The following is a 27,169-nucleotide window of genomic DNA, read 5'->3' on the forward strand; positions in this document are numbered from 1 at the left end:
ATACTAGCTTCGAGGTCAGCTCTCTGCTTCATCACACTAGCGTCGAGGTCGGCTCTCTGCTTCATAAGGTCAGCTTCTTTTTCAGCGAAGGACAATTGAGCCTGGGCAGCTTTTGCCTTGGCACGTGCTTTGGCGGCTGCAGAAGCTGTCAATGACGACGGTCTGCTGGACCGCCGAGATGACCTAGAGGATACTTTAGAGGACTGTGACTTGGCAGCGTTTGCTCGGAGAGGCTCATGCTTCTCGATTGGCTGGTGGACGTCCTCTATGGTATATTGTCTTCCTGAGCGTAGACTCATGGTAGCTGAGTGGTATCTTCCTGTGCTTGAGCCCGCTGTGCTGTTGTCTTTTTACTATTCTGCCCTCGCAACGCGATCCTATGCAGAGCTAGACAGATAGCGAACAACTTGATATCTTCCCATAAAATCACAAGGCTTGACTTTTCTTGTAACGCTTTATTGAAAGATTCTTATTATTGTAAAACTGAAATACAACACAGAAATGGAAGCACACATTAGTATACAAGCGCATAACTGATATGTATACACAAATTTAGGTACGCCTGAGCAACGCAGTACATTTAGCATGTAAATTACCAAACACGTGGAAACACAGCTTACTGTAAATATACCTTTAGCAAACTGGGAGGCATTCTCTTTAAATTAGCCCTGTACATGGTGTATCAAAATACAGCTACTAGTTAACCAGCTAGACAGAGAAAAGTTACAACTAAACATTTTCTACAACGTGCAGTGCACACTAATCATCTATAGCATTCTAAAATACTTATAGTCAAACAGTTTCCAAGACTCAAGCATGGGGACAATACAACTGCCCGGAGCCTGTGCTGCTGTAGGAGCACCGTGGTGTAGGTCTGTGTCCCAGCAAGGACTCCACGAGGACTACGTAGCAGTCCTGTGGGGAGCATGATGACCTCATCATGCTCGGTCGCGTTGTCCGCACTTGGGGCGTCACGTGATGCGCGTGGTCACGTTTCTGGCCGTTGAGGCCGAAGTCGGGAGCGGGAGCTGGAGGCCAGGCTGAGCCGGTGCTTGCCGCGGGAGCGGAAGATCGCGTCGCTCCCGGCGGCTGGTAGATGCGGCCGAAGACGCTAGGCCGGGCTGTGCCGGCGGCCTTTCTGGAAGGCCGAGTCGGGCCGGCAGCCGCCTCATGCACGTCACGTCGTACGTGCCGTGACGTCAGCACGCTACGTCGTACGTGACGTCAGCACGCTAAGGCGCGTCTTAAAGGGGCAATGGCCCTAAAAGGTAAGTTAAAGGGGCAACGGCCCCAACAGGTAAGTTATACATACAGTAAGGTTAAGTTAGAGGGAGAGACAGCACAACCGCGCTTCTGAAGACCATGTGGCGACGGGGTACCTAAGAGGACAGAGAGCAAAACCTCAAAACCTGTTTTCTTTTCCAACAGTTGACTTTGAACTTGGATTGGTGAGCATAAATTCTGGCCCCTCATAGCTTAATCTAGTTAGGTATAGGGGTGGGATAAGGATAAGGGGATTGTTAAGATTGTTGTTTTTCCCTCGATGTGCCGTGTGTTCCCCATTCCCTGTATAAGTGTATTTGCCTATAATATTGTAGTGGTAATTTCTTTTAAGACTGTATTAACATTTTCCTGTTCAATAAAATCTTGGTTTTGTTTGCATCCAAACCACCTGTCTGCCCGAGTTTTCTGTATCGCCACCTGTACCTAAGTCTGGTGTCTAGAACCCAGGGGTGTGGGAGCGATTCGAACCGCTCACAAACAGTCAGGGGCATAACTGACTGGGCGCACACGCCACACCCGCCACCCCCTACAATGTTAACTCCGTTTCTCTCTCCACGGATGCTGCCCTGGCCTGCTGAGTTTTTCCAGCATTTTCTGTTGTTATTTGACCAGAATGATGCCAGGGCTTAAAGGGTTAAATTATGAGGGCAGGTTGCATAAACTTGATTTGTATTCCCTTGAGTTTTAGACGGTTGAGGGATGATCAAATCAAGGTATTTAAAATGATTGAGGGATTCCATAGGGTAGATACAGAGAAACGATTTAATCTGGTGGGGGGAGTCCAGAACAAAAGGGCGGAATCTTAAAATTGGAGCCAGGCCATTCAGGAGTGAAGTCAGGAAGCACTTCTTCACACAAAGGGTTGTGGAAATCTGGAACTCTCTCGCCTAGAAGGCGGTGGACGCTGGGTCAATTGAAATGTTAAAGACTGAGATCGGTAGGTTTTTGTTAGGTGAGGGTATCAAGGGATAGGGAGCAAAGGGAGGTAAATGTTGAAATACAGATCAGCCATGATCTAATTGAATGATTGTAAGAAGTCACACAACACCAGGTTATAGTCCAACAGCTTTATTTGAAATCACAAGCTTTCGGAGCGCTGCTCCTTCGTCAGGTGAAGTGGAGATGCAGCCGGACCTGCTGTGATTTCCAGCAAAAAAAATGTTTTTTGTCTGTTTTTTTGTTTTTCATATAGACCCCAGCATCTGCAATATTTGACCCCTTGTGACCCCACCTCATTGTTCTTTGATGTAATGTTTTCCTGACTGACCTGTTTGGACACCATTCACACCTTTGATTGCTGTGATTATCTCTCTGCCGAGGTGTGATAAATGGCAGTTGGAAAGATTACCTGTAAACATCTGACATTATTCTCTGACTATATAAGCTGTGTCTTTATGCATTTCTCCACTTCACCTGACGAAGGAGCAGCGCTCCGAAAGCTTGTGATTTCAAATAAAGCTGTTGGACTATAACCTGGTGTTGTGTGACTTCTTACATTTGTCCACCCCAGTCCAACTCCGGCATCTCCACACCATAATTGAATGCTGGAAGAGGCTCGAGGGGCTGAATGGCCTACTCCTGTTCCTATGTTAAAATTTCCACCATAGTGTCAGAGTTCTGAATTGAGAGAAAAGACTGAAGTAGGTTTTCAGCCTCGAAAAGTGGTGTCTAAGAGGCGATATTATAGATATTATACAAGATTATAAATGGCATAGAAAAGAAAGATCTGGAAAATTAAATTTTAAGAGTAAGACTAAAAATATGGGTTTAAACTAGTATAAAGGCAAATTCAGGACTAATATCAGGAGGTTCTTCTTCACACAAAGAGTGTGTAATTTTGAATGGACTCACAGATAGAGTATTGGAGGTATTTAAGAAATGATTAGATGCTGCAGTGGGGGGACTTTAGAGTCTTTCTGGGTGGATGAACTAAGATGGACTGAATGGCCTTCCTCATCTATAATTATCTTGTGATTAGATAGTATTAACAGCACAGAAACAGGCCATTCAGCCCAACGGGCCCATGCCGATGTTTATGCTCCACACCAGCCTCCTCCCAACCTCCTTCATCAAACGTCATCAACATATCCTCTATTCCTTTCTTCCTCATGTGTTTATCCAGCTTCCCCTTAAATACATCTATACTATTCGCCTCAACCACTCCCTGTGGCAGCGAGTTCCACATTCTCACCACTCTTTGGGTAACAAAGTTTCTCTTGAATTCCCTACTGGATTTACAGAGTGACTGCTGCCACCGGCGTACCATGTCTGCAGTGTGTACCATCTGCAAGATGCACTGCAGCAACTCGCCAAGGCTTCTTCGGCAGCACCTCCCAAACCCGCGACCTCATCCACCTAGAAGGACAAGGGCAGCACCACCACCTCCAAGTCCCCCTCCAAGTCACACACCATCCTGACTTAGAAGTATATCGGCCGATCCTTCATCGTCACTGGGTCAAAATCCTGGAACTCCCTCCCTAACAGCACTGTGGGAGTACCTTCACCACACGGACTGCAGCGGTTCAAGAAGGCAGCTCACCACCACCTTCTCAAGGGTGACTAGAGATGGGCAATAAATGCTGGCCTTGCCAGTGATACCCACAGCCCATAAACGAATTTTAAAAACCTGAACCGGAAGCTACCAGAAGCTGCGCAGAAGCATTCGGCGCATAAATGTCAACTTTCATAACTTTCATTAATCTGATAGAAACACCAATTCAAATTTTAATTTTAATTTTCTTTTCGGCTCAGTTCGGCAGCGCATAAATGTTAACTTTCTCCCGTGGCTCAGTTCGGCGGCAGCGATCTCTTTTCCCCCACCCCCCCTCCCTATTGTTGGTAAGATTTAACATTAAACCATCATCAGCCAGGTCTATTATTACTTAAATATAAAGCCCGGTGGGTGCTGATTGTTGACAAACTCCGGGAGCTTTCGCTTCTCAAGCCCACCGGCTACACGTGAGGAACCCGGAGCCCAGCCCGGACCCCACCGTCAAATCACCACATCGCCGACCAGAAACCCGTTAGAAATTATTGGAAACCGCGAGTGTCTTTACTTCTAATAATTACAAAGATGATTTATTTCACGAACAAGCCATGTTATTATATCAGAGTGACTGCTGCCCATGAAGTCCCGGCAATAACAACCAAAAAACCATTGGAACTACACACGCACAACAACTTTATTTCATTGGCAGCAGTCGCGTCCTTGGAGTTATTAGTGACTGTCTTATATTGATGGCCCCGAGTTCTGGTCTCCCCCACAAATGGAAACATCTTCTCTACGTCTACCCTATCGAACCCCTTCATAATCTTACAGACCTCTATCATCCTCAGGATCATCTTGGAATGCCAAGATAACCCCCGACTTCTCTTTGCCACTACCAACCGTCTTCTTAAACTCCTCTCCTCTGTCTCCTCCACCCTCACCTCCAAAACCAAGCGCGAGGAGCTCATGGACTTCTTGGTCACTAAGATTGAGTCCGTCTGTTCAACTGCCTCTGCCGCTTCCCTCCCTTCCCCTAACCCAAACTTCGCCTAGGGTTTCCCCCTGCCCTAGCCCAGATCTTTCTCCGGTTTCTCTCCGATCTCCCCTTATGCCCTCTCTGAGCTCATCTTGTCCATGAGGCTCACTTCCTGCTCCCTTGACTCTATTCCCACCAAAGTGCTGATCACACAATTTCCCTTCCTGGTAACAACAGAAAACACTGGAAAAACTCAGCAGGCCAGGCAACATCCATGGAGAGAGAAACAGAGTTAACGTTTCAGGCCGAAACCCTTCCCTTCCTGGTCCCCATGTTAGTTGATATTGTTAATGGTTCCCTCTCCTCAGGAACTGTCCCCCTCCCCTTCAAATCTGCCATTATCACGCCTCTCCACAAAAAAACACCCTTGGCCCCTCTGTCCTTGCAAACTACCACCCATCTCCAACCTCCCTTTCCTCTCCAAAGTCCCAGAATGTGCTGATGCCTCCCAAATCCATGCCCATCTTTCCCAGAACTCCATGTTTGAATCCCTCCAATCGGGTTTCTTCCCTGGCCACAGCACTGAAACAGCCCTTATCAAAGTCACAAATGACATCCTATGTGACTGTGACCTTGGCCAACTATCCCTCTCTCATCCTTCTTGACCTGTCTGCAGCATTTGACACTGTTAACACCTGCCCACCATCATCCAGCTCAGTAGGACTCCCTCACCTGGTTCCATTCTTATCTATCTAATCATACCCAGAAACTCACCTGCAACGGCTTCTCTTCCCGCTCCCACATCGTTACCTCTGGTGTCCCCCAAGGATCTATCCCTGGCCCCCTCCTATTTCTCATCTACATGCTGCCCCTTGGTGACAACATCCAAAAACACAACGTCAGGTTCCACATGTACGCTGATGACACCCAGCTCTACCTCACCACCATCTTTCTCGACCCCTCCACTGTCTCTGAATTGTCACACTGCTTGTCTGACATGAGCAGAAATTTCCTCCAACTAAACATTGGGAAGACCAGAAGCTTGATTTTGCCAATGGGGAGCTTTTGAAGGCGGGACTCCCACTTTTTGGGTTGTAGTCCCGCCTCCATCGACTTGTGGCCCACCCACACTACTTTCCCTTGATTGACCTTGTTAAGTCCGCCCAGCGGGCTCAGCAGGCCAAATAAGGGACACCTGGTTACTGGTGACGTCAGCGATTGACATTTCATCTGTCAAGAGCTTTTGACAGATGAAAAATCAACGTTTGACAGCTCTGTGAAGCGGTCAAACACGGACAATCTGTCTTCTAACTTGAGTCCTTCTACTCAGACTCAGTTAGAGATCTCTCCAGACCAGAAAGCAGAGGCTGCAGCTTTTGACAGTTCAGCAGCCATTCTGCTTTCTGTGTCGGTGAGCTCAGGGACTCCCAAGACCTGAAGGGATGAAGCCTGCAGGAGAAAGTAAAGGTAAGTAAAACTTATTAAAACACTTTACACTTACCTCACACAATTACCTCTGCACACATGCACCCATCACTCACCTGCACAACGGACATCTCGACCCCTCCAACCTCTGCAGACCGACGGTCCGCCTCGCTAACTTGGCGTGGTTCAGAGCCGTCGGACAGCCCACGCTTCAGGGCTAAAAATAGGGATTAGGCAAAAAACTGCCTGTTAACTACCTGTTAACAGGCAGTTAATTGGCACTAATCCCCTTCCCGCCTCGGGGAGGCGGCTCCCAGCATAGGTTGGGTACCCGCTTCCTGGGACATTGGCTTGGGGGCGGGATGGGTTCCTGCCCCCCGATTCTGCAATTTTCCCACCGCTCCTGCCTCCAAACCCGCCTCCTCGGGGCTTGGAAAATCGAACCCATTGTCTTCCGTCCCTGCCACAAATTCCATTCCCTAGTCACTGACTCCATCCTCCATCCATCTCCCTGACAACTGTCTGAGGCTGAACCAGATCATTCTCAGACCATTGGTGTCGTATCTGACCTCGAAATTAGCATCTGCACTGATGTGAATGATTGTACAATCTGCACTGATGTGAATAATTGTACAATCTGCACTGATGTGAATGATTGTACAATCTGCACTGATGTGAATGATTGTACAATCTGCACTGATCTGAATAATTGTACAATCTGCACTGATCTGAATGATTGTACAATCTGCACTGATCTGTATGATTGTACAATCTGCGCTGATCTGAATGATTGTACAATCTGCACTGATGTGAATGATTGTACAATCTGCACTGATCTGAATGATTGTACAATCTGCACTGATGTGAATGATTGTGCAATCTGCACTGATCTGAATAATTGTACAATCTGCACTGATCTGAATGATTGTACAATCTGCACTGATCTGTATGATTGTACAATCTGCACTGATCTGAATGTCCTTACATTCTGTAAAGAAGGGATGTGAGGGTGATGATACAAATTATAGAAGGCAACTGTTTTCTTCCCTTGATACTGTCCTCTCAAAAATTGGCAGTATTACTGTTGGATGTGCCTATGTTGTATAAGATGTATGAAACAACACAATGTCTGCAAACCTTTTTAAGCCTGTGCTGGGATTGGTCCTTATGAAATGACCTGATCTGTTTGTACCCCTGTGGTAGTGTGAGCACCATTATGTTTGCCTTGTGCACGAGTTTGGAAATATGGCACTCGAGTCATGGCTTCAGCTCATAGCCTATGTCACTTTAGGGAGAGAGAGAAACTGTTAATTAAGGAAAAAAAAGGTAATGATTTTTTCTTACGTAGTAACCGCCCATTAATCGACTCTGCAATAAGCTTGTTCTCAGTCCCCAAACTGGCAAGGATAAATGTGTTGTGGGTGCTGCCGGGGTAATTGGCACGCACACAGTCACGATGATATTCTTGGCATCGTACACTACCTGAGCATTAACAGACTTGTAGCCTTGCCTAGACTTTCAGTTTAGCGTTTTGTCAGCGGGTGCACAGATGGGTTGTCTTGACACAGTCAGTGGAATCCAAGACCGTGGAAACTCAGCGGTGGAAAAGAATGTCTCTCTGGTATTCTGTCACTCCTACGGGGACACAGGGAAGCTGGTGCAATGATGTGTTCTCCTGAGCAAAGCAGAAATTACTTTCAACATTAGTGACTGGTGCCCACAGCTGCACCTGCAGAGTCTGAAAAGAGCTGGCATCATGTAAGATGAAGACAGCAATTACCTTCACTGGCGTTGGGAGGGTGTAATTTAGTTTCCAAATCCTCTTTTCAACTTGTCACACATGTCATATGGCATTTTCTTGCTAAAACCTAATTCTCCAAAAAACAGTGGGTGTCAGACCAGTCAGTAAAACGAATGCACAGTTTGTGACTACTAACAGGTGCATCTTTTTTTCCTTGGCTTAATAGCACGCTCGTACTTCCAAAAGTCATCAGCCATGCTGCATTAGGCATAATGTTAACACTGGCCGTCATTGCCACTCCGCAGAGAGGAGTAGAAACTGCTGGGAAAAGCCGAAAATTAAGGATTCTGCGAATCCATGTGTAATCTGTGGTAAAATGTTTGATTTACACGGACCTGCACTGAAGCACAAATGTATAGATTTCAGAAGCTCACTGACAACAGTAAACAACACAAAACATCTCAGAATTTGGCATCCAATAGCAAATGTATCAAATAAGGTCAGATAGAACTTCACCCCGAGCTTCACTTGTTCTACAAAAGGTGTAACTGTGTGGTGGTGACTCTGTTTTGTTTGGATAGATATATCATACAGGAAGACAGCATACAATCGTATGGCAATATTATGTGAGGACTCAGATGGTCATAGAGCCATAGAGTCATAGAGTTTTACAGCACAGAAAGAGGCCCTTCGGCCCATCGTGTCTGCGCCGCCCATCCATCCCTGTCCAGTCTAATCCCATTTTCCAGCATTTGGTCCATAGCCTTGTATGCAATGGCATTTCAAGTGCCATTGCATTAAACAAAGTATTAAACTCATCACTGACTTAGAGCAAAAATTTGTTGTTTAAGGCTCCACACTTCACTCATACTGTGGCTGATGTAAAGCTCAATAATTCAGCAGTATTCCAAGATTAAAGAAAGACTTACATTTATATAGCGCCTTTCACGACCACCGGACGTCCCAAAGCGCTTTACAGCCAATGAAGTGCTTTTGGAGTGTAGTCACTGTTGTGATGTGGGAAACACGGCAACCAATTTGCGCACAACAAGCTCCCACAAACAGCAATGTGATAATGACCAGATAATCTGTTTTTGTTATGTTGATTGAGGGATAAATATTGGCCAGGACACCGGGGATAACTCCCTTGCTCTTCTTCGAAATAGTGCCATGGGATCTTTTACGTCCGCCTTAGAGAGCAGACGGGGCCTCGGTTTAACGTTGCATCCGAAGGGCGGCACCTCCGACAGTGCAGCACTCCCTCAGCACTGCACGGGAGTGTCAGCCTAGCTTTTGCGCTCAAGTCCCTGGAGTGGTCACTAATTTGTGACTGGGTGACCCAGGTAAATGTGATATATTATTATTATTCTATATTATAGGACCGCCGCTGCTGGCGCTATGCTTGTATAGACGAGCAATGCAGCTTTCTGCCTCTGCCCTATATGGACCAGAGGAAAAGTCCAACAGCCAGAAATAAATGTCACGCTCTTGATATGAAATATCACACGTGTGAAACCTATATCTGTAAAATTTAGCTCACTTGTTTCTACCTTGCTGTCAGTGCTGTGGAGTGTGCCCAGCATTGCACATGGGGCGGATTCCACAGCACTGGAAGCCCAACTTATTCCATAGCCACGTCTACTGGAAGCGACGGCTCCGTAATGTAAAAGGGGGCTTCAGCCGCCTAAAGCCACCAGCTATGTGGGCGCCCTTGTGAAACAGAGCCAATGATTCACAGCTGGTTTCAAATGGGCACCAGGAGATTAAGAGGTTTTATCCGGAGCTGAATGAAGTGCTGAGAACTGGCAAGTGTAATGCAAACCAGCTGTAAACCCTGTGCAAATGGCAATTTGCAGCTGCAGTCGGAAAAAGAGCTTTAGGGCTTGATTTTCTGGGAGGTTGCACCAGGACAATTGGGATTATTTTGATCTCTTTTCAATGCGTTCTCTATTTCTTATACTGTTTACATTTGTCGTCTTGTTTTTGAGGTTCCTTCGACTTTAAGTGCCGTCACTTCAGACCCGTCTTGAGGATCTCATGGTGACCACAAATGCAGGATTGCATTAAAAAAAAACATCACCATAAATTAGAAACCAGAACTTTGAGCGTTGGGTAAAACAGGTGATCGTGAGTCGGCAGTCCGTTTTACATCCCTCCCCATTTTTGTTTGCATTGACTTCATTGGGAATGAAAATCAGGAGAGAGATGTACACTGGGCTGCCGACTCGCTATCGCCCGTTTTACACTATCGTGCAAAGTCAAGATCTACCCCTTATCATGATCGAGATGGTCGACAGGTGGCATGCAATAAGCTATATAAAACTTTTGAGATGCATCCATCACGGCAAATTTCAGTGGCATGTTTTTTTTTAAAGTGCAAAAGGGTTAGAGAAAGAAAGCTATTCTTTCTCTGCTGCTTTCGGAGGAGACTCCCCTGCAACAGAAAATACCCTCCACTTGACTTCATAGGAACAGGAGGAGGCCATTTAGCCCCCTCGAGCCTGTTTCACCATTCAACGAGACCGTGGCTGATCTGTGACCTAACTCCTTTCCCCCTCCTTTGCCCCATATCCCTTAATATCTTTGGTTAACAAAAGTCTATCAATCTCAGATTTAAAATTAACAATTGACCTAGCATTAATTGCCATTTGCGGAAGAGAGTTCCAAACTTCTACCTACCTTTGTGTGTAGAAGCGCTTCATAACTTCACTCCTGAAAGGCTTGGCTCTAACTTTTAGGCTATGTCCTAGACTCCCCAACTAGCGGAGATAGTTTCTCTCTACTCCATCAGTTCCCCTTAATATCTTGAAAACGTCGATCAAATCACCCCTTAACCTTCTAAATTCCAAGAAATACAACCCTAGTTTGTGTAAACTCTCCTTGTAATTTAACCCTTGGAGTGCAGGTATCATTCTGTTAATAGCCTCCAAGTCCAATATATCCTTCCTAAGGTGTGGTGCCCAGAACTGCTCCCAGTGCTCCAGGTGTGGTCTAACCAGGGCTTTGTACAGCTGCAGCATAACTTCTACCCCTTGTATTCTAGTCCTCTTGATATAAAGGCCGGCATTCCATTAGACATTTTGATTATTTTCTGTGTTTGTCCATGACATTTTAACAATCTATGTATAGTACATGGACTCCTAAGTCTCTTTGGACCTCCACTGTTTCTAGCTTTGATCTATTCTTTTTAGGTCCAAAGTGGATAACCTCACACTTGCCTATATTGAAGTCCATTTGCCACAGTTTTGCCCAGTCACTTAGTCTATTAATATCTCTTTGTAATTTTATGCTTCCATCTGCTCTGCTTACAATGCCGCCTCTCTTTGTGTCATCGGCAAACTTGGATTTGTAGCTCTCTATCGATTCATCTAAGTCGTTAATAAATATGGTGAATAGGTGAGGCCCCAACACAGATCCCTGTGGGATGCCACAAGTCACATCCTGCCCATTAGAGTACCTGCCCATTATCCCTACACTCTGTCTCCTGCCACTCAGCCAATTTCCTAATCAGGTCAATAATCTGCCTTCAATTCCATGAGCTTCAACTTTAGCTAACAGTCTCTTATGAGGGACTTTATCGAATGCCTTCTGGAAGTCCATATAAATAACATCCATAGACATTCCCCTGTCCACTACTTTAGTCACCTCTTCAAAAAATTCAATCAGGTTCGTCAGGCGTGACCTACCCTTTACAAATCCGTGCTGGCTCTCTCTGATCAGCTGAAAATGTTCAAGGTGTTCAGTTGCTCTATCCTTAGTTATAGACTCTAGTAATTTCCTGACAAGAGGCTAACTGGTCTATAATTCCCTGGTTTCCCTCTCTCACCTTTCTTAAATAGCGGAGTGACATGTGCAATTTTCCAAACTAAAGGAATGGTTCCTGAATCGAGAGAACTTTGGAAGATTATAGTTAGGGCATCTGTAATGTTCTCACCTACTTCCTTTAAAACCCTGGGGTGGAAACTATCTGGTCCTGGGGGTTTGTCACTCTTTAGTGCCATTATTTTCTTCATTACTGTCATTTTGCTTATGTTAATTTTGGTGAGTCGCCGTCCCTGATTCAATATTAGTTTCCTTGGGATATCCGGCATGCTATCCTCTTCCTCTACTGTAAATAATGACACTCGTGTTCCTATGTTCCGATACGTTACGGAGCTGCTTCCAGCAGAAGTGGCTTCATAGTACACTGGGGCTCCCAGTCCAGTTCAACCTGCTCCATTGGCTCTGTGGGGTGGATTCCACAGCACCAACAGCAATGTAGAGATAACTGAGTATGTGTATAAGAACATAAGAAATAGGAGCAGGAGTCGGCCATTTGGCCCCTCGAGCCTGCTCTGCCATTCAATAAGATCGTGGCTGATCATCGACCTCAACTCCACTTTCCCGCCCGATCCCCATATCCCTTGACTCCCCTGTAGTTCAAATATCTGTCTATCTCCGCCTTGAATATATTCAATGGGCCGGATATTCCGATCCCTACGGGTGTGTACGCGCTGTGTACTCACCCATAGGGACATCGGAAATGCCGGTTTCAGGCATGCACAGCGCATGCGCTGGAAACCGGCATTTCCGATCTGTCAAGAAAGCTCTTGACAGATCCTCCGCCTGCCCGGGAGCAGGGCCTCTGTGGGCGGAGAGATCCGCTTTTTGGAGACCCTCCGCCCACAGAAAACACTTACAATTCTTGCACCTGGTAAAAGCAGACGTAAGGCCTGCTTTTATCAGGATAAGAGTTGAAAAAAGTAAAAAAAGAATTCCACTGATACATCATTTAAAAATACTTTTAAAAAAGGTAAGTTTATTTTTAGCCCCATTAAAAACTTTAATTATTTTTTTCAAAAATTTAAATTTTTGTTTAAAATACTTAATTTACGTAACTTCAAGTCATTTTAAAAATGTGATTTAAAAAAAATTTATTTGAAGTTTTACTATGTTTTGGGGGTGATCTCCATTCACATAATTGACAGGTCTTCCTGTCAAGTGTATGAAGGAAGATTCCCTTCTCTGGTTGGCTCCCCATGGCCCACGTGATCCCAGGGATGCTGCGAACCGCCTGCGCCTCTGGGATACGTGGGCCCTGCGCACCTGGAGTTTGGAGAGGCCCAGCAGCGGAACTGTGCGCCTCCCGGGAGCCCTCAGGTAAGGGCGCAGATTTTTCCAGATTGCAGCCCTCCGCCCGCGGGAGGCCTGCGAACGGAATATCTGGGCCACCGACTCCGCCTCCACAGCTCTCTGGGGGAGAGAATTCCAAAGATTCACGACCCTCTGAGAGAAGAAATTCCTCCTCATCTCCGTTTTAAATGGGCGACCCCTTATCCTGAAACTATGCCCCCTTGTTCTAGATTCCCCCATGAGGGGAAACATCCTCTCTGCATCTACCTTGTCAAGCCCCCTCAGAATCTTATATGTTTCAATAAGATCCCCTCTCATTCTTCTAAACTCCAATGAGTATAGGCCCAACCTGCTCAACCTTTCTTCATAAGACAACCCCTTCAACTCAGGAATCAACCTCGTGAACCTTCTCTGAACTGCCTCCAATGCAAGAATATCCTTCCTTAAATAAGGAGACCAAAACTGTACGCAGTACTCCAGGTTTGGTCTCACCAACGCCCTGTACAGTTGTAGCAAGACTTCCCGACTTTTATACTCCAACCCCCTTGCAATAAGGGTCAGCATTCCATTTGCCTTCCTAATTACTTGCTGTACCTGCGTGCTAACTTTTTGTGTTTCATGTATGAGGACCCCCAGATTCCTCTGTACCGCAGCATTCTGTAGTCTCTCTCCATTTAAATAATAATTTGCTTTTTTATTCTTCCTACCAAAGTGGATAACCTCACAACTGCAGGTTTTCACATGTGCGGTGTTTGATTGCCATTTCCAATTTTTGGCTGCTGGTGCTTTCCCGCAGGCTGGGGAAGGTTGGTACAGGCCAGGGATGGAGACACCATCACCAGTGGCGGTGCTGTGATATAATAACAGCTGGCAGTGTATGGTGTGACTCACTGTGAACAATGTCACAGGAGGCGCTCGAGTAAATATTAATAATTCCATTACGTTTGCGATAATTTTCACGTTGCTTAAAATAATTTAATATAAAAATTATCTTATTGAGTTGAAATTAATTTTTATTATGGGGGTGTAATTATGTATTTTCAGCATGTCAGGTGGGCTATTCTATGGGCTCATGCAATAAACACTCTAAATGATGCGGTTGATTTGAAATAATGGTCCATGTCTATTTATATTTATTTAACACTGCACCTGACTAGACATGTATTGCATTAATCAATTGTTTTTACAACTTTCACATATTGATGCGAAAATAGCACAGGATTAGGGACATTTACGTAGACATCGGTGGGAAAAGTCCAAATCTGTTTCATTGGTTTTCTTGATATCGCACTCCCCTTTTACGACACACACGTTTCTTTGTATTGAAAACCCATTGAGTGCTTTAGATGGGAGACCATGGCTGCAAACACTTCAGAGAATTTGATGGATGGAGGGAGAAAGGGGGGCCCAGAGATCCAAGCAGGTGAGGGGGCAGAACTAAACAGTTAGCCCTTTTAATGGCTCAGACCCGTTCTGTTATGAGAGGTAGAGGCTCGATATGACAATAGAAACTGAGTGATTTTTTAAAAAATCTCCAATGATTGCTTCAAGTAGCAGCACTTGTGTTCTGAGTTTTCTAGCAGTGATTGGCAGGGTGTGAAATGGGGATATTACACAGGCCAGCCAGCACCTGCAGCAATACCACATGACTTGTTATAAACTGATGTTTTTGCTTTCTGTCCTGCTGAGAGCTAATTAATTGGATAAATGGCCCACCAAAATCATACGGTCCACCACTCATATCATGGCGAGACGCGTGCTGGATAGTTCTCGATTGTAGACTCCTCCATGACTGTGGACAGTCCAGCACGATGGCATTGGTCACACAGCGGACTTCCCATGACTGTGGACAGTCCAGCACTATGGCATTGGTCACACAGCGGACTTCCCATGACTGTGGTCAATGTATTGCTGTGGAATAGTCTCGACCAATGGTATCCAAACGTTTTGTCTTTATGGGTTACATAGGTGTATAGCATAGACCGTCGGGGCCCACATATAAGTTACCCATTAATCTGCATTATATCTCAAGCTGCTGATACTAACAGATCTTGCCATTACAATTTAGGATTCATCCACCAATGAGGTAATTGTGCTAAAATAGATGTTTCCTAACCTCCAGTCCCACAAAATTCGGACAGGACCGACTAATGAATGAGAAATATATAGGGAAGTAAGAGTCGGCTTCGAGGGCCAGGTTGCCTCGGGGTCAGGGCCATAGTTTGGACACTCTTGGTCTGGACAGCAAGTTCTGCTGTGATTGGACAGTGCCACACTATAGCACAGTCTACATATATAGGACAGTCTGGATAGAGGATGACCCGTAAGGGTGACCCTGAGCTTCCGGTCGCCTGTCACTTTAATTATCCGCTCCACTCCCACTCAGACCTCACTGTCCTCGGCCTCTTACACTGTTCCAATGAAGCTCAACGTAAGCTCGAGGAACAGCAGCTCATCTTTCGATTAGGCACTTTACAGCCTTCTGGACTCAACATCGAGTCCAACAACTTCAGACCATAACCTCGGCCCCTATCTTTTTTTTCCCATTTTTTTTCTCTCTCACATGGCAGCTGTCGATCATTCAGCCAGTGCCATTTACACTTCATCTAGAGTCATCTTTTGTTTCTTAACTGGTCCCATTACCATCTCCTTTTGCCTTGCACCATCATCCCTTTTTTCCCTTAATCTCTCCTGCCTTCCACCCTATCACAGATCTTTCCTCCCCTGCCCCCCTTTCCCTGCCCCTGCCCTTGCTTAAAAACCTTTTCCATCTCCAACTTTTTCCCAGTTCTGACCAAGAGTCATCGACCTGAAACGTTAACTCTGTTTCTCTCTCCACAGATGCTGCCTGACCTGCTGAGTATTTCCAGCATTTTCTGTTTTTATTTCAGATTTCCAGCATCCACAGTATTTTGCTTTTCTATATCGAGGAACTCCTGGGTGACTGCAGATAATGCAGCACTGTAGGACAGTCTAAGATAACAGGCACCTCCATGATTGCCAACAACGTTGCTCTAAACAACAACTGCCCTACGATCAGCAAGCAGGAAATGTGAAGCTAACCCCAGTTTGTTTCTGTCCCTTTGCTGATGCTGATATTCAACCATAGCGATATGCACCATCTAGTACCCAGCCAAGTGCTGAGAACACGCCTTCCCAACAGCGGCAGATGAGCTCACGGCCGCCCTGGGACTCGAAACTACAGCCATCTGGTTTGGAGGCAGACGCGCTCTAGCATGTGCCAGCAGGCTGCCCCAAATCACATTTATTCAAATGACAAAATGTTGCCATCTGCCTCCTTTTTTGGTATATTAGGCGTTTACTGTAGGTGTGTTAACCCTTTCACCGCCTTCATTTAGATTTCAGCAAGGCTGAATTTGGACAGTGCTGAGCGCTGACCCGACTCTCCGTTTGCTCTATAACTGTTAGTTCAGTTTAAATCATGACATTAGCGAAATATGAAAGTGGCGAAATACATTAAGAACTTTAGCAACATGAAGAAAATAATTACCAGCAGTAAATGAACAGCGATGAATCGATGAATTAACCACCACTACAGCTTTGTCCCACTCTGAGCGCTTCTGTGGATCAACCAGTCCCATGGAAGGGTTAGTGAGCAATCCTGTAAGTGGGATTGTCTGCTTACAACGATCAGTTGCTCAGAAATGCTTTGCCTGGTCTCCATACAATCAATAGTGTTTACTTTGCAGGGAATGTTACAATAATTGGTGTAAGTTAACAGTGAACCGTTACCAAATACTTTTGACTTCACTTTATTTTTTGCCTTCTTTTAATGATTCAGCACAATACTCACAATTCTCTGAGTGGCTGCAGCAAAGTCTCCTCCTCCTCCTCCTCTGAGAGTTACAATCCTGGAATGACTGCCGGGAGGTACCTGAGAGTGCCCCTGCATACCCGCTGATTCCCCCTCCCATTCCCTGTGAGATCTCACCATGTCTGTGCTGACTGCCTCCTCCTCAGAGGAAAAGAATGCAAATCTCACCCTGCTCTGTGGTACATTCAGCTGGCATACGAGGTACTGATCTGTTTTTTTTTTCTTTTACTCATTCCGGCGCAGACTCGATGGGCCGAATGGCCTCCTTCAGTGTCAGCTGTGGTTAAGTGGGAGGCACACTCGCCTCTGAGTCAGAAGGTTGTGGGTTCAAGTCTCACTCCAGGGACTTGAGCACATAAAGCTAGGCTGACACTCCAGTGCAGTGTTGAGGGAGTGCCGCACTGTCGGAGGTGCCGTCTTTCGGATGAGACATTAAACCGAGGCCCCGTCTGCTCTCTCAGGTGGATGTAAAAGATCCCACGGCACTATTTCGAAGAAGAGCAGGGGAGTTATCCCCGGTGTCCTGGGCCAACATTTATCCCTCAATCAACATAACGAAAGACAGATTATCTGGTCATTATCACATTGCTGTTTGTGGGAGTTTGCTGTGCGCAAATTGGCTGCTGCGTTTCCCACATTACAACAGTGACTACACTCCAAAAAAGTACTTCATTGGCTGTAAAGCGCTTTGAGACGTCCGGTGGTCGTGAAAGGCGCTACAGAAATGCAAGTCTTTCTTTCTGTACTATTCTATGTGAAGTAATGCCTCGACCATGAATACATTGTTCACATAGCTATGTGAAAGCGAATTACAAGATTCAGTCCAATGATTAATATGTAGTCTCGGCTAGGGTTGCAGGTAACAGCATAGAGAACCTCAAGTAGTTTACAACCAACCATTATAGCCTTGCAGTCTCACCCTGGGATCTATTCTTGTTTCGGTAGAGCTTTATGCTGTCGCTGGGGACTGTCCATTGAGACTGTCCAGCAGCATCCACATGCTTGATGCACAATGGCATGGGATGGTCACTAACATTCGTGATCCTGGGGCAGGCTGTAGATTGGGGCTGGAGGGGGAGGTCCGTGATCGCGGCAGCGGGGAGAGTGAGGCCGCGATTGGCAGAAGGGAGGCCGAGGCTTTCCTTGAGGGGGCCGGGGAGCATTCCTGTTCCTCCAGGATCACGAGGATTCCCCATTCTTTAGGGTTTAAACCCCCCTCTCCCACGACCTCCTTCTGCCTGTCCTGGGGGGTATTAATATCAAGGTCAACGTTTCAGCTCGATGACCTGATGAAAGGTCATCAACCTAAAACGTCAACTCTGATTTTCTCTCCACAGATGCTGCTGAATGTTTAACAGCATTCTCTATTTCTATTTCAGATTTCCAACATCCGCAGTATTTTGCTTTTCATAGAATTACAGAATGATACAGCACAGAAAGAGCCCATTCGGCCCATCGTGCCTGTGCCGGTTCTTTGGTAGAGCTATCCAATAAATCCACTCCTCTGCTCTTTCCCCATAGCCCGGTAACTTTTACCCTTTAAGAATTTGGTTACAGTAGCTCATAGTTGCCTGTAGCTCTGCAGGCAACATCACCTTAATGGTGCATTGCGAAAGTAATATGTGTGAGCCTAGACTTTCAGCAGGAATCATTGGACAGCAATGGCGAGCGGGAGCTCTGGCTGTGTTGCCTCTCCCTAGCCTGGGACAATGAAGCTAATTGCAGACCCACCACCTTCCCTGGCAGTTCACTCAGTGGAGCCTAGGGATAAAACCTGCGACCTTCCTAGTCTGATAGCAAAACACTGCGGATGCTGGAAATCCGAACTAACAACAGAAAACGCTGGAAAAACTCAGCAGGCCAGGCAACATCCGTAGGGAGAAACAGAGTCAGCGTTTCGTGTCGAAACCCTTCTTCAGAACTGAGAAAAAAAGGCAGGAAATGAAACAGATTAAAAGGCAGTTTGGGGGCCGGGAAATGGGGGAGGGGATGAAAGAAGAGACATTAAGAGATATTCAAGGTGAGACGAGATGGTAATAGGACAGGTAAAGGGACAAACAATGGCTCTAGATGAAGTGTGAAATGCGCTGGCAGAGTGAGAGACAGCTGCCGTGTGGGAGAGAGAAAAAAAGAAAAGGAAAAGGCACAAACCGAAAGTGTGGATAAAAAATAAAAATGTAATGGGGGCCGAGGTTATGATCTGAAATTGTTGAACTCGATATTGAGTCCGGAAGGCTGTAAAGTGCCTAATCGGAAGATGAGGTGCTGTTCCTCGAGCTTGCGCTGAGTTTCCGTGGAACAATGCAAGAGGCCGCAGACGGTGAGGTCCGAGTGGGAATGGAACGGTGAATTGAAATGACAGGCGGCCGGAAGCTCGGGGTCACCCCTACGGACTGAACGGAGGTGTTCCGCAAAGCGGTCACCCAATCTGCGTTTGGTCTTCCTAGTCTGCCTGGCTCAGTAGCGCTTCCTATAGTGGCTTTACCAACTGAACCATCGGAGAACCTCCCTGCGGGGGGGGAAAAAACTTGTTACTTAACTAAGGTGCTGACATTCCTCGATACTTTAATTGTACAACTGTGTAAAAGCAGGACTGTGGGGTTACGGAATTTCTGTTCAACCTTTGCTGTCTGTGCCTGGTAATTTCCTGTTCACAAGAATAATACTTTTAATAAAAAGTTTGCCTCCAATTCCACTTCCGTTTTTCCTGAAGGTGTTGAGAGGAGCTGAGTATCGTTTTACACAATAGGCAAGTGGCATTCTTCATGTGTGAGCTGAGACACCAAAGAGCAGGACTCTTCTCAGTATTGCTGCTGGGCATAAAGCAGAGTTAAATCATAGAATAGAATCATAGGATGGTTACAGCGCGGAAGAAGGCCACTCGGCCCGTGCAGCCCGAGCCGGCTCCCTGCAAGAGCACTTCAGCTAGTCGCACCACCCACCCCACCCCATCCCCAGCCCCGCCCCCGCACACTCCCCCACCTTTTCCCCGTAGCCCTGCAATTTTTTTTCCTTCAGGTACTTATCCAACTCCCTTTTGAAAGCCATGATTGAGTCTGCCTCCACCACCCTTTCAGGCAGTGCATTCCAGATCATATCCACTCGCTGCGTAAAAAAGTTTTTCCTCATGTCGCCTTTGGATCTTCTACCAATCACCTTAAATCTGTGTCCACTGGTTCTCGATCCTTCCCCCAATGGGAACAGTTTCTCTCTCTCTACTCTGTCCAGACCCCTCATGATTTTGAACACCTCTATCAAATCTCCTCTCAACCTTCTCTGCTCCAAGGAGAACAACCCCAGCTTCTCCAGTCTATCCACGTAACTGAAGTCCCTCATTCCCGGAATCATTCTCGTCAATCTTTTCTGCACCCTCTCTAAGTCCTTCATCTCCTTCCTAAAGTGCGATGCCCAGAATTGGACACAATACTTCAGCTGAGGCTGAACCAGTGTTTTATACAGGTTCATAATGGATTATTACTGACGACAGTGAAGGAAATTAGAAAAAGCAACTCAAATAGCCAGTACAATATACAATTGGTTTTGCAGAATGACACTGCTCATTTATAAGCTATTTCTTATTACGCAGCGTGTTGCTATGCTCTAGAATGCATGTGCCTGAAAGGGCGGTGGAAGCAGATTCAATAGTAACTTTCTAAAGGTAATTGGGTAAGTACTTGAAGGGGAGAAAATTGCAGGGCAGTGGGGAAAGAGCTATGGATCTATCAAAGAGCCGGCACAGGCACGATGGGCCGAATAGCCCCCTTCTGTGCTGTACGTTTTTATATTTCTATAAGCTGCTGTCCCACAATAACCAGCTTCAAGAAGCCTTTCCGTTGAAGTGGCAAAGAGTTACTGCTCCCATGTCTAAAGCTCGCTCATGTGTAGTAGGCACTGGAGGCAGGCTCATTGCCAGTCCCCAGAGAGACAGCAATGTCTAAGCCCATTCTTTGCAGCCCACTGGTACAGGGCACGGACTCAGGGCACAGAGATGCAACTGGTCTGTGTCATTACAGACCCAATATTCTCTACCAGGAATCGGAAGACCTACACAAGTGTAGCATTCAGCCTGACTCTCAAAGCATCCATTGAAGCAATGGTGGCCACCTCTTCTTCTTCTTAGGCAGTCCCTCGGAACCGAGGATGACTTGCTTCCACATTAAAAATGAGTTCGCAGGTGACTGATGAGTCCAATGCAGGACCTACAGTCTCTGTCACAGGTGGGGCAGATGGTGGTTGAAGGGGCGGGTGGGTGGGGTGCTTGGGTTGACGTGCGCTCCTTGCGCTGCCTGCGCTTGGCTTCCGCTTGCTCCCGGCGAAGAGACTCGAGGTGTTCGGTGCCTTCCCGGATGCTCTCCTCCACTTTGTGCGGTCTTGGGCCAGGGATTCCCAGGTGTCGGTGGGGATATTACACTTTTTCAAGGAAGCTTTGAGGGTGCCCTTGAAGCATTTCATCTGCCCACCTGGGGCTCTCTTGCCATGCCGGCGCTCCGAGTAGAGCGCTTCTTTTGGGAGTCTCGTATCGGGCATGCGAACAATGTGACCCATCCATCGGAGCTGATTGAGCGTGGTCAGAGCTTCGATGCTGGGGATGTTGGCCTGAGCGAGAACACTGACGTTGGTGCACCTATCCTGCCAATGGATTTGCAGGATCTTGTGGAGGCAGCGTTTGTGGTACCTCTCCAGTGCTTTGAGGTGCCTGCTGTACATGGTCCATGTCTCTGAGGCATACAGGAGGGCGGGTATCACTGCTGCCCTGTAGACCATGAGCTTAGTGCCGGGTTCGAGGTCCTGGTCTTCAAACTCTCTCTTCCTCAGGTGACCGAAGGCTGCACTGGCACACTGAAGGCGGTGTTGGACTTCGTCGTCGACATCTGCCCTTGTTGACAGTGGGCTCCCGAGGTATTGGGGCCACTCCTGTTGCCGGCAATGTCTTTAGAAGCTGTTCCTACTGTCTTGATGCCACAGGAATCTCCTGGCTGTCACAGTCTCCGGAGTGGTTTTGCCGGTCGTGGGAAACTTCCTGCAGAGTGAGTAGTGGACTCATTCCACTTGTCCATCTTCGCAACCATATGCATGGAAACAGTTTCCCCTTTCCCCCTCCCCCTTTCCTTCTCTCCCACATGGCAGCTATCTCCCATTCTGCCAGCGCATTTCACACCTAATCTAGAGCCGTCTTTTGTCTCCACTAGTCCTATCACCATCTCATCTCGTTTTGAATACCTTTTAATGTCTCTTCACTTCTCTTTTGTTCTCTCCCAGCCTGGCCTTTTAATCTATTTCATTTCCTGTGCTTTTTCAGTCTTGGCAAAGGGTTTTGACCCAAAACGTTGACTCTATTTTCTCTCCACGGATGTTGCCTGGCCTGCTGAGTTTTTCCCAGCATTTTCTGTTATTATGCATGGAAACTGTGTCCACTGCCTGCACATGAGATCAATACTTTCTAATCATAACCCTTGTGAATTGGGTCCCTAGGTTCCTGAGCTAAAGAATAGAACTCCCCCTCTCTTCCACTCCCAGATCTTCATTCTCCCTAGTGCTTAGTGACAGCTCAGCTGACTCATTAACGGCTTCCTCCTGTGTGCCGGTGCTTGCGCAGTTACGGTGCCTTGACAGAGTTGGTGGTGAATTGGCAGGAATTGCACTGGGTTAGCAGCAGTCACATGGGAAGGGGTGGGGGGGGGGCGGGTGGAGGGTTAGCCTAAGCCCTGCCTAGCCTCTAACCCGCTAACAGAAAGGAGAATCCAGCTTCGAGTTGTCAGGCTGCTGAACTGTTGCCAGGCACCACGGCTGAGCCAGAACCTGTTCTCACCTGACATTTGTGCACTGCTCCAACAAGAGTCACTGCACAATGGTCAGGCTCGGGCTGGTCTCCCCCAATCCAGGGCCACTGAGGCCAATCGTAGTGCTCCCCCCTGCCCCTTGCTGCTGCAGCCAACTCAGGAATCGAGTTGTGGACCTTCTTGGTTTGTTGTTGCTGTGTTCCACACTGGCCAGTGGATTTAGGGACTGAACCATCAGGACAGCTTCAAAATCTTATAAATTTACAGAACAGAAGTGCTGCCATGTTTCGCCGCTTTCATCGTCTTACTATCAAATTATAACTGTGCGATGTGATGCTTGTTCTGCTAACCTGCTTGACCAAACACTCGTAACCTTGTCTCCTCATGTGTAATGGGGTCAGCTGCACTCGTCGTGTAAATTCTGTGTCACTGGAGCTAACCCATAAACTATCCTGGATTTAATCATCCGAGTGATTGTTTTTAGAATGAGGGTTGCAAACCCACTTCTGCAAGTGGGAACTTCTAAAAGGTAAACTGGACACCAAAGCCCAGAAATGACTGTTGCTGACACTAATGGGAAAATACTTCGTGCATTCATCAGACATTCCTCTGTTTGCTACTTTAGTGGAGTTAATAACCCATTCAAAATAAAGAGGTTAAAGTCGGCCTTAGAATGGCGGACAGAGGAACATTAAGCGTTATCCCCGATAGGAGTACATTCTGCTGGAGCGGGGATCGTGCTCTACTACAGTTAGGTTATTATATTCATGCCGGTGATTTTTCTGATCATTGCCAGCTGTGTGCAAGGTACCACCAAGGGGCACGGGGGGGCTCTCGTAACGTTCACCCAGAACAGCAGCAGTCATTTCTAGGCTCAAAAGTCATTTTCGTGTTTGGGCTCTTTGCTGCAGTGTGTTATGATGTGGCCTGTGGTGAATTTTCACCGGCAGCAAATCAAGAATCAGGACTCAAGTTTATCGTCGCAGTGCCTGCCTTGCCCTTGTTCTGTCCCTCTACCCCCACCCCCCCCCACCCATCCCCGCCCCTCATGGCCCAGAAGATCGCAGCCCTACCTAGAATGGCACAATCCAGACATTGGAATAAATACTTCCATCAGGACCATTCCTGATGGCAAATGGCAGACAATGAACTGTCGGCTCTGTGTTAAACCCATGATCCCATGTAGATCCCAGGGCACTATTTCGAAGAAGAGCAGGGGAGTTATCCCCGGTGTCCCTGGTCAATATTTATCCCTCAACCAACATAACAAAAACAGATTGGCCCAGAAATTCGGGTCTCCACTGGTGAGTACGCATGGGGTACTAACCTGTAAGCCCAATGGAAGTGCCGGTTTCCTGCATGCACTGCGCATGCGCGGGAAACCGGCACTTCAGTTCCCCTGAAAGAAGGGGTTCAGAGGTGGAACGTGTGCGCAGGAGAGGCTGCGCGTGCGCATCGAACTTATGTTTTTTTGCAGGTTTTCCCAGGAAGGTAAGTCTCCAGAAGTTACACTTTTAAAAGCAGTCGCAAGGCCTGCTTTTTACAAGGTAAGTGGTGAATTAATTAAAATTTGAAACATTTTTCCACAGGTTTATTATTTTTAAATATGTTAGAGAAAGGTAAGTTTATTTTTAGCCCCATTAGAAAATAAAATTATTTTTTTCAAAAATTTAAATTATTGTTTAAAATAGTTATTTCATGTAATTTATAGTTTATTTTAAAAATGTGTTTTTTAAAAATTTATTTGAAGATTTAGTGATGTTTTGGGGCTTACAGTATTTATAAGTTTGACAGCCCTTCCTGTCAAACTTATGAATGAAGCATTCCCTGCTACCATTGGCTCTCCATGGCCCACGTGATCCCAGGGGATGCATCGAACTAACTGCGCCCCTGGGATACACAAGCACTGCGCGCTGGCAGTTGGAGCAGGCCCAGGATCGGAATCCTATGGGGGCCCACAGCTCAACGGCCGGCACGCTAGGTAAGTGCAGGTCGGAGGCTTGCACCCGCGGGAAGCCCTCGACCCGAATTTCTGGGCCATTATCTGATCATTGTCACATCGCTGTTTGCGGGAGCTTGCTGTGCGCAAATTGGCTGCTGCCTTTCCCCACATTACAACACTTCAAAAAATACTTCATTGGCTGTAAAGCGCTTTGAGAGGTCCGGTGATCGGGAAAGGCACTATAGAAATGCAAGTCTTTCTTTCTTTTAAACGGTGTCTCCAGAATTAACAACGGTGAAATATTGCAGGGTACATGGCTTTGTTAGCTGAGCTACAATGAAAAGACCAGGCATGTATGAAATAGTATAACCACACTGGAGCAGCGAGAAGTCTCCTCATAAACCATTTAACGGCAAGCTCTGGGGTCCCGCATGTTTAATGCAGAGAACACTCTCGGGCAGCTCGCATCCGAGCACTTACTCATTTTAACCAGCCGTCTACACAGTGAAGCTGAAAGAGGTTTCAAAGTGAACGGTTTTCCCACTTACTGAGGGCAGCCATCGATTGCTGTTGGGGAGATTATTAACAGCCTTTTCTCAACAGAGCGTGATGTCATGCTGCTCCGTCTAATTCTGGGGCTTTAAACATTTACCAGAACAGCCATTAATGATAACTGGGGATCGGTACTGTAAATGCTAAGTATGCACTCCTGTGCACACTTCTCAAGTGCTTCACATGTTTGTGGAGTGCTCCTCATTCCCAGTGGGAATTTCGCTTTCCCCCGCCTCCCCACTCCCCTGCACATTGCCACTGACCATTTGGAGTTTTTTCTGTCTTGTTTTGCACACTTTGTACAAAAATAATAAATTGCAGGACAACGGAGTATTACAGTTTAAACACTTTTAATGAAGCATCAGGTCTGATCTAACTCACAGCAATACAGCACCGTGTGGACAAGATGGAGTCAGGACCCCCGGGTCTTCTAAACAATAGCAGTCCTCACAGATGCCTGCAGGCCAATGACAACTCAGCATGTGATCACATGTGAATATAATAGGTATTCCTTACAGATGCCTGCGGGCCAATGATAAATCAATATGCAAATGTTACATCCCCTTTCTTTTAAAAGAAAAATGTTATGCATTACTTTCGAACCTTTCTTCTACATAATGTTCTCAGTAGCATCAACATATAAGTAAACTCAACATATAACTAGCACTGAAAACATCTCAACGTTTCAATAATGATGTACAGTTATTTTTTTTAGGGCAGCGATCCGCCTACACCCTTTGGCAGTTCACAAGTCAAGGGTAACTCTAGGCTTGACCTCTCGTCCCGACCTTGTGTGGTATGGAACTGATCCTCTCGTCGGAATGACGGTGTTGTTCCTTGGTGTTCAGGAGATGCCTGCGATTGCGGCAGTACACCTGTCCTTCTGGGGTGCGGATGTGATACGAATTCTCAGTGTCAGCTGGCCGGATGATGACTGCAGGCTTCCAGTAGCCATGCTCCTGGATTCTGACGGATTCTCCATTGTGCAGCGGCGGCAGTAGTCTAGCTGACCTGTCATAGTATCTCTTTTGGTGTTGCTGTCTCTGTACACGTTTTGCATGCACTTGCTTGCAGCTGACGACCTGCCAGGGCCTGTCTGGGATACGATGAGGTATCATGGGCTCTTTGACATTTGATGGGCGGCGTTCTAGACAAATGGAACATTTTCCGACAATGTCCTCAATGTGTTTGCACATTCCGGGCCAAAACATAATGTCACGTGCTCTTTGTTTGCATTTTTCCATGCCCATATGTCCAGCATGAATTTTTGTCAACATCTCTTCTCTGAGACTGGTAGGAATGATGATTTTCTCCCCTTTGAAGATGATTCGTTGATTTGTGACAGTTCGTCTCTGTGGTTCCAGAATTCAGATATGCTCTGAAAGCATTTCCTCCTTTCCTCAGGCCATCCTTCATGTATGACTTTGCTCAGCAGTGTGAGTTGTGCATCTTTCTCTGTTCCTGCTCAGATCTCCTTCAGTTTTGAGTCACTCACAGGTAAGCTGTTGTACACCATGTGCACCTGCACATCCATGCCATCACTGAGGCTGCTGTCCTGGTAGCTAAGAGACTTTCTGGAGAGCATGTCTGCGACAGGAATGTCTTTGCCTGGACGGTGAATGATTGTGAAGTCATACTTCTGTAGCTGAAGGATCATTCTCTGTAGCCTTGGTGGTGCTGCGGCTAGTGGTTTCCTCATGATTGACTCGAGGGGCTTGTGGTCGGATTCCACAATGACTTGTCGGCCGTAGACGTACTGGTGGAAATGCTTACATACAAACAGGATTGCATATAGCTCTTTCTCGATTTGAGCATAGTTGATTTCACTGTCTGAGAGAGATCTGGAAGCGTAGCCAATGGGCTTTCCTTCTGGCAGTAATACTGCGCCTAGTCCGTACTTTGACGCGTCCACTTGTAGTCTGAGCTCTTTGTTGGGGTCGAAGTAGGCAAGAACTGGTCCTGGTTCTCTGGTGATTAGGTCTTTCATTTTCTGAAATGCTGTGTCATGTTGTTTGTCCCACAGGAACTCATTGG

The sequence above is a fragment of the Somniosus microcephalus genome, chromosome 9 (assembly GCF_052327205.1).
Source record: "Somniosus microcephalus isolate GS21.2 chromosome 9, FLI_Smic_1.0, whole genome shotgun sequence".
Taxonomy (NCBI): domain Eukaryota; kingdom Metazoa; phylum Chordata; class Chondrichthyes; order Squaliformes; family Somniosidae; genus Somniosus; species Somniosus microcephalus.